Source organism: Papaver somniferum, chromosome 5 (assembly GCF_003573695.1).
Source record: "Papaver somniferum cultivar HN1 chromosome 5, ASM357369v1, whole genome shotgun sequence".
NCBI lineage: Eukaryota > Viridiplantae > Streptophyta > Magnoliopsida > Ranunculales > Papaveraceae > Papaver > Papaver somniferum.
This window is the reverse complement of record NC_039362.1, coordinates 9,673,137-9,685,758: the sequence shown is the minus strand read 5'-3', so window position 1 is coordinate 9,685,758 and position 12,622 is coordinate 9,673,137.

The following is a 12,622-nucleotide window of genomic DNA, read 5'->3' as shown; positions in this document are numbered from 1 at the left end:
ACCTTCTACTAGTAAACCCTAGCTAACACTGACAGGTTACAATTACAAACTCATATGAACAGATTTCGCCTGAAAAGAAGGAGGAGGAGAAGGAGAAGAAGAAGAAGAATGAGGGGATGATTAGATTCTACTAGAGTTTAGAGATCACGATTCATGATTTGATTTTTGATTTCTCCTAACTTTAGTTTCTGTTCTATGAACTGAAGAGTGAAGAAGGAGGCGAAGATGTGAAGTGAAAATTAGGTCGACGAAATCAATGTATACTTGGGTTATAACTTAAGAAATATGAAGGGTGTGGATTGAATCTATCTGATATTAATCAACGGTCTATATTTATCGGTTTTCCAATGGTTTTTGGTTCGGTTTTCAGGCCAAACCAAAACCAAACCAATACTGTCGGTTTTTCAAATTTTTTTACCAAACCAATCCAAATCTAAATGGTTTGGTTCGGTTTCTTGCTTATTGGTCTGGTTCGGTCGGTTTCCAACGGTTAACCGACACCATGTTCAGCCCTACTTGTGTGCTTCGTAAGGCCAAATTTGGAGTTTTTTTTTTTGCCGACAAAACGGCCGTTTTTTCAGAAACAATGACCGTTAAAACAGTCACGGGATATATTTTGGATCCCAGTAATATCCGTTCTTCTCTCACTAAGCGTTTCTTTCCACATCCAAAACTCACCGTTTCTTAAAACCCTAGTTTTTTTTCTAAAAGATATACTCTGTGAATCTCTGTTTGTTCATCTTGAAGGGGGTCTCGAATCAGATGGAGTATTTCAAGATTCTACCTGAAGAGATTAAATTAGAGATTTTAAGTCGAGTCCCAACCGAAACGGTTCTCGAATGTAAATTAGTATCAAAAACTTGGGAGAAATCTTGTTCGTTATCCATCATTCTTCAGCATGCATTTACATCAGCTTAATCATCCTGATGCGTCTGATTCTTGTAAGTTACTTTTATTGGGGGAGGATTTCCAGGACAAGTAAGGTAAATTTTCAGTATTTTGAATATGATGAGAATCATGAATCAATGGAGAGACTTAGAAAGGTTAATTTTAATCCTCCTTTTGGGTGGGATACTAGATGTCTTGTTTGATCTGTCTCCATCAAAACATATATTTAGCAGGAAAAACTTATATATGTAACCCCATCACCAGAGAGTACTTAAGCTTCCAGAAATTAGAGTTGGAATGGATCTTTAAGACAAATGGGTTTGGTTACGTTTCTTCAACCAATGAGTATAAAGTTGTAAGCATGGTGCTTGAGAAGGAGACGGGTTAATGGAAGTTTCATATACACTCTAGGGAGTGGCCTTGGATGGAGAAACCTTGGAAAGTTCAATTTCGGAACCAGAGAATGTGTCTATGTCAACGGAGCTCTTTATTGGTTGGATCACCATTTAGAAATGATCATTTGCTTTGATTTGGCTGAGGAGAAGTTTTGTAAAAGTCTGTCACTTCCTTTCCCACCAGGAAATGATGGTTTCTGTCGTTATTGTTATATAGGGGTTTTGGATGGGTGTTTGTGTTTTGCTATTAATAGACGTATCAATGAAGCTATATGTCCTGACTTGTGGTTATTGAAGAATGATAATAAAGAGAGAAGAACATCAGTCAGGCCTTTGGAGTGGATAGTTTAGGGTTTTTGACAGTGATTTTTTTTGCCGTCTTAACTTACAATGATAACCATATCAGCATTCAAAACGTAGAAACTTCAACCTCAGAAAGTATTGTGGATTTTAAAGAACATTTCGGTGGAGTAGTTCCTCACATAAACACTCTAGTTTCACTGAAAGAATTAGGGGAAGAAGATACGAAGGTGATGGAGTCACTTGAAATTGAGGAGACAGAAAGCCATGATCATCCTTTCAACCTTCTGTAGGAGGATGAGACCCTGGATACCTACTTATAAACTGGTAATCTCATTCATTTTTAAATTGTAGAACAAAGTAGTAACCTTGGCGTGTGAACCTAAATGCTCATCAGTCACATTGTCTTACTGACTAATATATGTAGACTACTATTATTGTGTCTTTATATCGTCAATCCAACTTTATGGGAGTGTTTTCTTACTTTCTTCTTTTACGTTAAGCCATATTGCTTTGTTAGTTTTGCATTTTGTTTGTGACTTGACCTTATCTCAGAGGGAGAATATCATTATGCTTTAGTAGCGTATTTCGTTTATGCATGGGAGTCGAATAAGTAAATGCTGACCCAGTGGAAAGTGAGGGAATATATCTTGTTTTTGCATCTAAACAATACTTGATAGATAATGTTAGGTATCCAAATTGTTAGTCTATACTCCCTCTGTTCAATTTGACCTATAGGTAGTATATATTTTTGACTGATACTGTAATAAAACTACTCTGGAGATTCTTCATCGATAAATTTCACAAGACCCTAGAAGCAGAGTTTTCTGTGTAACATGTTTCCATTCTGTCATTAACTACAAGCAGAGCAATCTAATTGCTTGTCATCAGTATGATTCTTTTCTATTTCCATGGAAAGGAGCATTAAGCAAGATACCTCACAGCCTACTATTTGGATTCAGAACAGTTTTCGTTGATAGCAAGGATTTTGACATCTCCATCCGAATGGATGAGTTTGCACATAAATTATGGGTGTCTCCCTTTCTTAGTCTACTCCTCTTCAGTTAGGCCTTTTTCAACTCAGCTCTTTAGTACATATATCATATATGCTAGTTGTTGCTCTTTGATTACATTATGACAGTTGTGTTGGTTGTTGTTTGCAAATTTGCAAGATGGATTTCCGTGTATATAGATATCACACAACGACCTCATAATCTCTTTAATTTCATCCTTGATAAGTCTTCTGTGTTGGTGCCTTCACTTTTTCCTAGCATCTTGGGTCTTCTTTGTTGGCTTCGTGTTACTCTCTGCAGTAAGTGACTGGTTCCCTTGTTGCACCTCGTAACGAAGGTGGAGACCCTGGTTTAATTGAAATTTGTCAGATATTGTCGGCTCCCAAATGTTAATAATTGAGGAGTTGTTTCTGAATACAAGTACATGAATCAGTATATGTTCTGATAGTGATTAGAATGACTAATTTAGAGTTTTGTTATGATTTGATGTGTGAATGTGTATTAGGCTTGCTTATTTGGATAGTGCAAAGATGAGGTTTAATCTTACGAAACTATGGTTTAATTCTAATACTAGTTAGATGAATTGGTGCACTTAAGTGATGGAACTCAATCCATATTGCTTCAGTGTCACTTAGCTTTACAGAAGGCACGTCCTTAGATATTATTCTTAGGACTTGAGCCTGACCCCTTGGAAATCTTTCTATTTTACGATGGTCGAAGGCAAATGAGGTCTTTTGAAATCTGGCATAAATTGGGTGATTCTGTAAACAAGTTAATGGAAGTTTAAACCCACAAAAGAGATTTAACGCAAGCATGAGTTGGTCTGACATATACCAGAGTGTTATACTGATGTTGATTGGCAGACTTGTCAGTAGTATCTTATAGTTTGCATCCAGGATGTTTAGCGCTTTAGCTATTCAGGCTCTCGGTGATCTTTTCCTTTTTGCATCCATTTTAACAGATTTGTGAACTTTGTTCTTGTTATGATATTCTTGCGCGTACATTTCATTGCATTCTGCAATTATAATCCATATCGATCTTCCATTCTTCCCAGCTTGTAATGGTTGCTGATGCATGCGACTCACTTTTCTATCGGTGCCCTTACATTGAGGTATGTATTTCGTAGTTTCTCAATTTGACGTCTTCACAATTGCAGATGATATATGCATTTGGTTTTCAATCCCACCCTGTACCAATCACTTCTTCACATGCATCCCAGTGTTAAAAATGAACTTCTGGTCCGCTTTTTATCATGATAAGTTGGAGTTAATTGGACAACAATATAATTGTTGGCAGGAAATATCTAACTGGGAGGTTCAGTACTGGTTTAAGTATGGTAGGATAGGAAATGGTAGCATTACTTGTTTAAAGGAACTAATATTCTAGTCCACTTTTTTGCTAGTTCAGCTGAACCATTGTAGTTTGTCCTCTTTATACATCTGATAGCTCATTTAGGAAAACTGTTGAAATGGGTATCGTCATTTCCATGATGCTGACTATTGTGAGTCCAAATTAGTAAGATAAAAGTGGGACGAGGTAGCTGTTACTGTCTTTCAATCTTATTTGAGTTACAAGCACTTGACATATCCAAAAAATTAAATTGTGATCAACTCTTTATGGTGAGATGATTACATGTACATGTATAGTTGCATCTGCCAGCAACTATACTCTTGGTGTTGCATCTGTTTTCAGATTTAGCCCATCCTGTTACTGCAGTAGATGTGCTATCAGACCCTAGACTTCCGGGGGTGCTATTACAAGAATAATATGTGCTATTAGATAATACGGTTCACAAGTATGGTGTGTTTGTAGATTTAGTTCTTGCTTTTGACAATATGCAACTAAATGAATCTGAGTTCCAAGTTTCAAGGTGTATAAATCCCTTTTACAGGGTGTGCTGTGAGTAGAAGTGTGTAGACTTGCTTAAAGCTAGAGAAAAAACATCTTTGTTGAGATTTTAAGCTTGATGTTGTAATACAGAATTACTGAAGTAACTCATGGCTCTAATCCCTAAATTTGAAACAACCCATAACCATAATTTTCTTCAAATCACAAGAAAACATCAAAGCTTCATTTTAATCCCTGATTCTGCAGCAACAACTGAATGCGAGGAGAATTTATCAGTTGCATCTCTTTTGCACCACAAGTTGTAAAGACTCTCCATATTTTCCTTTCATACTGTTTTTTCTAGTATGATTTTGTAGACTTATCTGGTGTACAAACTTCAAGGAAGGGTAAAATTATATTTCACCTTGCAGATTTGATATTTGGTTAGTGAATGGAATCTTTTTATAAAGAAATTCTGCTGGTTCTTGAACTTAACGGTTTTGATGGTCTTCCTACTTTAAATCTCTTGATATTCTTGGTATTCTTTCGATATACAAATCGCTTTTGAAGTGCATCAAGCAAGATCTCTTCTAGTGAGACCCGTGTACATGTGTTTGTGTTTCTTTCTTTTTTATTAATTTCTTTTGGGTAAAGAATTTGGTGCTTGCGAAGAGTCTGGAACTCAAAACGCTGATATCATTACCTAATGACTATACTAAAAGGGATTTGTACCACCAAAGAATACAACAACAAAATAAAAAAAAAACTCACTTGATAGAAAAAATCAAGCTGAGGAAAGGAAAACCCAATCAAGCTGCACATTAAGGCGGTTGGAACTTGGAAGTACGAACTTTTCCAAAATTAAGATGCTGTAAAAATGCCGAGTTGACTTGGAGCCATCACCACCAACAGCCCAAAAGCACTCGTGTTGCTCTCATTCCAGGTTGTCAAAAAAAAATTAGGTTTCAAAGATGCTTAAACTGGATATCACCTTCACCACAATAGTGATCAGCCTTGTGCTCAAAATTATTTACCCTACATTTTTTTTAAAGGTAAAAAAATAATATACCACCGTTTAGAAATCTGAGTAAATGAACGAAACAACTTGGTCCTTTGTTTTTGATAAAATCCACTAACTAGCTAGTAGTAAACAAGCTAATAAACGAAAATGATCCGCTCTTGATTTTATGCTGCACGAAAGAAACATAAAAACTGGGAGGATGTATCAAACAATGGATGGGTTTGAGAAAAAAATGGGATTAAACGTTAATTCCTACCGCTCCATCTAAATACCTGTAGAATAGCTGCTGGAACAAGTCCTGTGAAAGTTCAAACTGTGGCAAATAGCTGCCGGAATTGTAAAGTCGACAGTATATCACTTGGCTTGATACAAACTGTGGAAAATAGCTGCCGGAATTGTATAGCCGAGGGAAATCACTTGGCTTGATAAAACGAGAGTATCGTCATCCGGGGGTATCATTTTACTAAAGAAATATAAGCAATCTAATGGCGTTGGCCAGGTTTGTAATGTATAGGAAAGACTGACTGACTGACTGACATGTGAAAGCAATGGTCTTTGATGTTTGCCAAAAGTCAAACTAAAACTCAGTCTAGGATGTGATGCCATGCCACTGAACAACTTGCAAAAGGAGAGTATCTTTACTCATAATTACAGGGCACTTGCAATCAAAGATTTTGAACCCCCTTGTTTTGGAATTTTCAAGTAACGCTGTCTGACTCTTTGTTCTGTTCGGGTGGATGTTCAATTTTTTGTATCCCATCTTTTTATGAATGAATTTTCCTTGTCGTTCAAAACTTGACCGATAAGTGTTGCTTGCTTATTCACATGCTGTAGGTATGGAAATTACCATCAATTATAATTCTTAAGTCTATTTCTATGCACATGCCAAAAAAAACTGTTTGGCATATCAGGTGGCATGGCAAACCAATTGAGCTACTATGGGAAAGCCAATAAACGATAGACATTCTAGCGAACGATATTATGAATAACGCTGGCGATTTTGAGATTATCGCTGGCGTTATACATTAAATCGAGCGATATTAATTAGATCGACCACTGGATATTTTGCAACGGTTATTCCCCCTTACTGGTTCCTATATATACGCCCTCGTATTTCTCCAAGATACTCACACCTACTTCAACCTATATTTCACCGATTTCTCTATCTCTATTCTCATTTCTCATAATCATCAATGGCGAGATCCAATGAAGAGAGGAATGTTATTATGAATCGGTTTAGACTACAACAAGAAATGCATCGAAGGAGGTTGCAAGAACTTGACGATGAGGAAGCTGAAGATAATAAACTCATCGACATTTTGATGCTAGTACATACAGGTCAAATACCTAAAGTTCCAGAGCCACAAGAATTATTCTCAAGAAGGTATACGCATCGAGGGAGGGAATTTTATCATCAGAAGCTGATGCACGATTATATTCCCAATTGTGTGTACTCTGATCAAAATTTTCAAGGTCGATTCCGTATGCCTCGTCATCTGGTGATAAAGATTGTTTAAGAGCTTTGTCGAGTAGAACCTCAATTTAATTATCAGATTGATGCATTCAATATTAGAGGTCATAGTCCTGAACAAAAAGTTACTTCGGCTTTAAGGATTTTAGGTTATGGCACTCCAGCGGATGCGAACGATGAGTACATTCGTATGAGTAAAACAACTTCATTCACTTACCTTTCATTGTTTCATGAAGTAATGATTAATCATTTTGGCCCCACATATTTACGAAACCAACCGAGGATGATGTTAGACAAATATTGAGGGAAAATGAGGAAAGGGGATTCCCAGGAATGCTAGGTAGTCTCGATTGTATGGATTGGGTATGGCAAGGATGCGATGTTTATTGGGCCGGTCAATATAAAAGTCATTATCCAAAACCAACATTTATCCTTGAAGTTGCTGCTTCTTACGATTCTTGGATATGACACGCTTTTTTTGGTCTTCCGGATTCACAAAATGATATCAATGTTTTGTATAGGTCGCCTCTGTTTGAAGATCTGAAGCATGGAATTTGTCCCCTAGTCTGTTGCATGATTAACGACCACCAGTACGCTCATGGCTATCATCTTGCGGATGGTATCTACCAAAAATGGTCCACCTTGGTTCAATGCTACCGTCAGCCTCCTGCCGGTGCATTAGGCCGTTCATACTGACATTTTAACAATGCCCAAATGGGAGCGAGGAAGGATGTGGAACGCGCTTTTGGAATTTTGGAGAGGAAGTTCGCTATCATTTGTGGCCCATATCGTGGGTTGAGTCCTCGTGAAATGCACAAGACTATGCTCACTTGCATAATTCTTTATAACATGGTAATTCAGGAAACTCGTCGTAATCCGCAGTGGACTAACTATGAAGATGAAGATTTGAGGCCGGATATTCAACCACAAAGAGGCGTCCCTGCAAGGAATTATGCTCAAATGAAAAATTACATTCAGAACCGAAATTTGTATGACAATTTAAGAGAAGATCTGAGATTGAATCTTTGGGCAGAGCATGGAAGACAATGAGTTATGTAATTTAATTTAAGTTATGTATTTTAGTTTAAGTTATGTATTTTTATTTAATGAGCAATAGACTCATTTAAAGTTAATGAGCAACAACATTTCAAATTAATCAACTTTTCATTTCAAACTAATCTTAAGTAGAATGCAACAACAACATATCAAATTAAAATGCAATACTTTAAATTAAAAATAATTTAATACATCAATCATTTAGAGGAACTACTACATCAAACTCATCATCAGTTTCATCATCATCATTGTTAGTAAATCCATCTTATTGTTCAATCTGTGCTTGAATTTTGTCAAATTCAATTTGCCACACATGTTTTTGCTGGGCGCTCATAATTGAAGTGTTAACTTGAAGAATGTTATGCTTATCATAGTCAAACTCAAATTTTTCTTGATAAAGACGACTTTTTTTACTCCCCCTGTTTTGAAATTTCCTATCAACTGATCTTTGCTTCTCGACGGACTTTTGATGTTATATAAAATCCGCCATGTTAAATCCACTGGAACTCCCTCCTTCTTGAGCTAATTTTATATCTAGTTTTGCATTGTTCATCCCTGGAAGTTTTCTCTTACCATCATCATAATTATTAAAAACTAAGTTACCTTTTGGATTTCTTGCAGTATCTGGTGAAGAATTTGATGGACCTGGTGAAAATGGTGAAGAATTTGGTGTTGAGGGAGAAGAATTATATGGTGACCTTTCAGGTACTTATTGATTAGTTAATAAGAAATCTGGATTATATTTGTTCAACACCTTCAAAACATGATAACAAATTTCGAAAGCGAACTGTTTACCATGTTTTCGCTGCCAATCTAAACGAACCTGTCTTTCAAAATCAACATCCACCTGACCACTCTCATTGCCTGCTCTCTTGGCTTGCATTATCAATGCAACATAAGCGGCTACTTCCTTGTTGATTACAATGAAGTGTTCTGACAATCCTTTTGCATCACGGGAATTGATATTCACGGTTTGTTCTTCATATTTATGAAATATATTATCCCACATGGTGTTACTATGTTGTTGTGCACCGTCGATACAATCTTTGGTAAAATAAACATAATTACGACAAATGCATTCATCCTCTATCAGGTTGTATTTTGCACCACGAACTTTGCTTTTTCTAGCTTTTCCTTTGTCTTGACTTTGAGATTGTGAATCCATATTACAAGAAATAAAGAATTATAGAGAAGGTGTAATTGTTTTAGATTTGAAGAAGAAGATTGAGAAATTCTAGAGAGAATTAGAAATTCTGGTGTGAAATGAAATGAGATTGAAATTAGGTATTTATAGGGGGAAAATAGTAGCCGTTGGATGAAGATATGATAAACGATGATAAGAGAGCCGAGCTATAGATGGACTAGCGTCGGCGCTTTAATGACCAACGAGTGCTGGCTTGAACGTCGAGCGATGGAAACTCTATCGCTCGCTGGAAACTCTGTCGTGTATGCCTATATGTTATTCCTGGCATATATGTGTATGAGTTTGGCAGTTTGGCATACCAATGGTGGGTGCATATATGGAAGAACATGATGTTTTTCATATGCATAGGAATTGGCCTTAGAGAATTCATCACTTGATGCGAGACTATACAGAATGAACGAATGGATTAGGTATGATTGGAGGAAAATCAATAACCAAAAAGATTATAACCAAAAAGTTAATTCTATTAACGAATGGATTAGGTATGAAGTTTCCAATAAAGCTCTTTTGATATAATTATTATGGAGGATTGAAACAGAGGATGAAGAATAGACTAGATTCATAAAAGAAAAATTTAAAAACAAGAAAGGGGAGTGGATTACTACATATAAAAAATATTCAATTTGGCCCGGCTCGAAATGGGTGCTAAGTGATTTTGCATAAAGAACTAGATGGATTGTGGGTGATGGTCAATCTATATCTGTGGAAAGATAAATGTGTGAAGGAACAAGCATTATCTGATATGTATCCGCAGGATGATTTTATCCTACAACACAAGGATATGAAAGTGAGTGAGCTAATTACAAATGGTGAATGACAAATACCAGTCGAGATGAATGTTTACTTCAATGCAAATGAATTACCATGTATTGGGAATGGTGCTGATAGAAGAATTTTGGAAACAAATTTAACTGGGAAATTCGCGGTGGAAAATGCAGTACAAGATATAAGGAAAAAAAATTCCTATTTGTTCATGGGCTAAGAACATTTGGAGATATTGCATACATCCTAATTTGGCCTGCAACAAGTGGAAAATTGTGAGAGGTGCAGTAGCAACAGAAGACAGCGTCAGAAAGAAGGGTTTCTCTACAGTTGCAAAATGTTTTTGTATGTGGCAATGGACAGGATACACTGGTGCATCTACTATGGGAGTGTTTCTTCAGAAGAAGATTTGGCACTGGCTGGGAGATATTTTTCACTTATTAAATCCCTCAAATTTTGATGAAGTTCTTAGCTGGGTGCAAAATAAAAGTCCTGTAGTGAAAGAAATATGATATATTGATGCTTATACATTGATGGTTGAATTATGGTTGACTAGAAATAGAAAACTGTAACACCCCGTGTGTTTAGCATGGCGCATGCTAAAAGATGCGTCATGGCCTGAGATGAAGCTTCATCCAAAGCTTTCGCAGTGTGAAAAAGGTGGATCGGCTTAAGGCCAATACCGCGCAAAAATAGCGCATTATGTTTAGCATTTGGCCAAGAGACAAATCCCGCATCAAATGATGCACTAGGCCAGTTGGGTAGATGGCCTTGAGCTTGCAGCGTAATCATTGCGCATTATGAAGGTTATTGGCTTAAATCCAATGTTGCACAAACATTATGCATCAGGCCGGATAGGGCTGGCCAAACGAGTGCCGCGTAATCATTATGCGCGATCATTGCACGCGATCATTGTGCGCAATAATTGCATACAATCATTGCGATGAACAGTGAAGCAAGCATGTCATTTTGGTCCCCTTTCCATACTTGCAGAAATTCCATTAAGACATATATAGGGAGGGGTACTTGGTTGAAGGTGCATATGCGGACTATGTACCAAGTAAGCTTCATAGATTAGTCGGAAGAGTATAAATGATGCCTAAGAGCAACTGCAGTGGACGACTAAGAGCAAATTTCTAGTCGAGTGGGCTGGCATAGTGGGACGGACCATCGATCAAAATTTGATCAAAGAGTAAAACCCAGACCAAATTTGGTCGGCGATCAAGACCAAACCCAGATATAGTCGAGCGGTCGTATAGTTCACGCCCCACCACCATGCGGTTATATAATCTACGTCCCACACCAGGCGTACGTAAAGTCCCCGCACCACACCAGGCGTACGTAAAGTCTACGCTCCACATGGGGCGTACGTAAAGTCTACGCCCCATTTTTTATTTTTATTTTAATTTTGTATGGGGCGGGCATTATACCCCCGCCCCATTCTTTGTTTTCCAAATTTTTTTTTTGTGGGGCGGGCTTTATACCTCCGCCCCACTTCTTTCTTTTTTTTTTCTTTTTTTTTTTAAGAATCTCCCCAATCAGGCGGACGTATATCCCACGCCCCACACCAGGCGAATATATAGTGTACGCTCGATCAAATTTAGTCTTTCACCCGTAACGTCACACACCAGACTAAACTCAAATTTGATCGTTTGTTTTGGTATTTGATCTTTGGTTATGATCGTACCACTGTGGACGCTCTAAGGCTCATTTATAGTTGCGTAGCCTTGCGAAGAGGGCATTTGATGCTTAGGCATCACTATGCCATGTCGCGGACCTGATGATGCATAATCATTGCGCAACTTGACGGAATGGCCTATACGGACTAGGCCATTACCATTTTTGCTAGGCTACGGCCTTGCAAACGAGTTGTTTAAGCTTCTTTCCCTTCGATGATGAACTACGGTATGTGCCTGATCCCTTTAGAGTAGGGAAGGGTACGTAGGCAGCCGCAATGAGTTGCAGCATTGCCAGTCTAACACTTTGTCGCTCATACCATATAATTGTGAGATGATTGCGACATCATGGCCTCTCATATCATTTGGATCGGTAGCTCGACGCAAGAGATGATTGTGGTCAAACTTGATGAGGCAAGTTGCATTCCATTCACTGGATGCTCATACTTCCTATCAAGGCGTTCGACGTAGGCTAAAAACCCGAGTGTCATAATTTAGCTCAAGAGGAGTCCATTGTGATGGGAAACGACCCAAAGATCAAGACATGTTGATCTATAGATCCAAATGGTCACCAGAATTTAGCCAAATTCTATCGTTTAGGGCCTCAAAAGGCCGTTTTTTCCGTTTTAAGAAAGTTTTGCTTACTTAATAAACCCTTCGCAGAACAAGGGTAAGTTGGAACGGTGTGCAAGCTAAGTTAGCTGCATCATGCTCCAAAAGCATGCTTGCAAGGGAAAATGGACGTGCATTTTCCTAGCCTTAAGTCCCGGATCGTAGCTTCATCATGGCGCATCGGGGAAGTTACGGCCTGCGGGGCAACGCACCAAAGGCGTAATTTTCCGGTCCATCACAAAACTGTATGAAGATGAGACTCCTAATACAGATAAGATTAAACACAAAATACTGTGGTTTACGAAAGTATGCAATAATAGAATTAAGGGAATGATGGCAGCGAAAGGTATGTCAATGGTGTCTAGTCGACTGTTTCTCTTCAAACTTCATAGTGGTG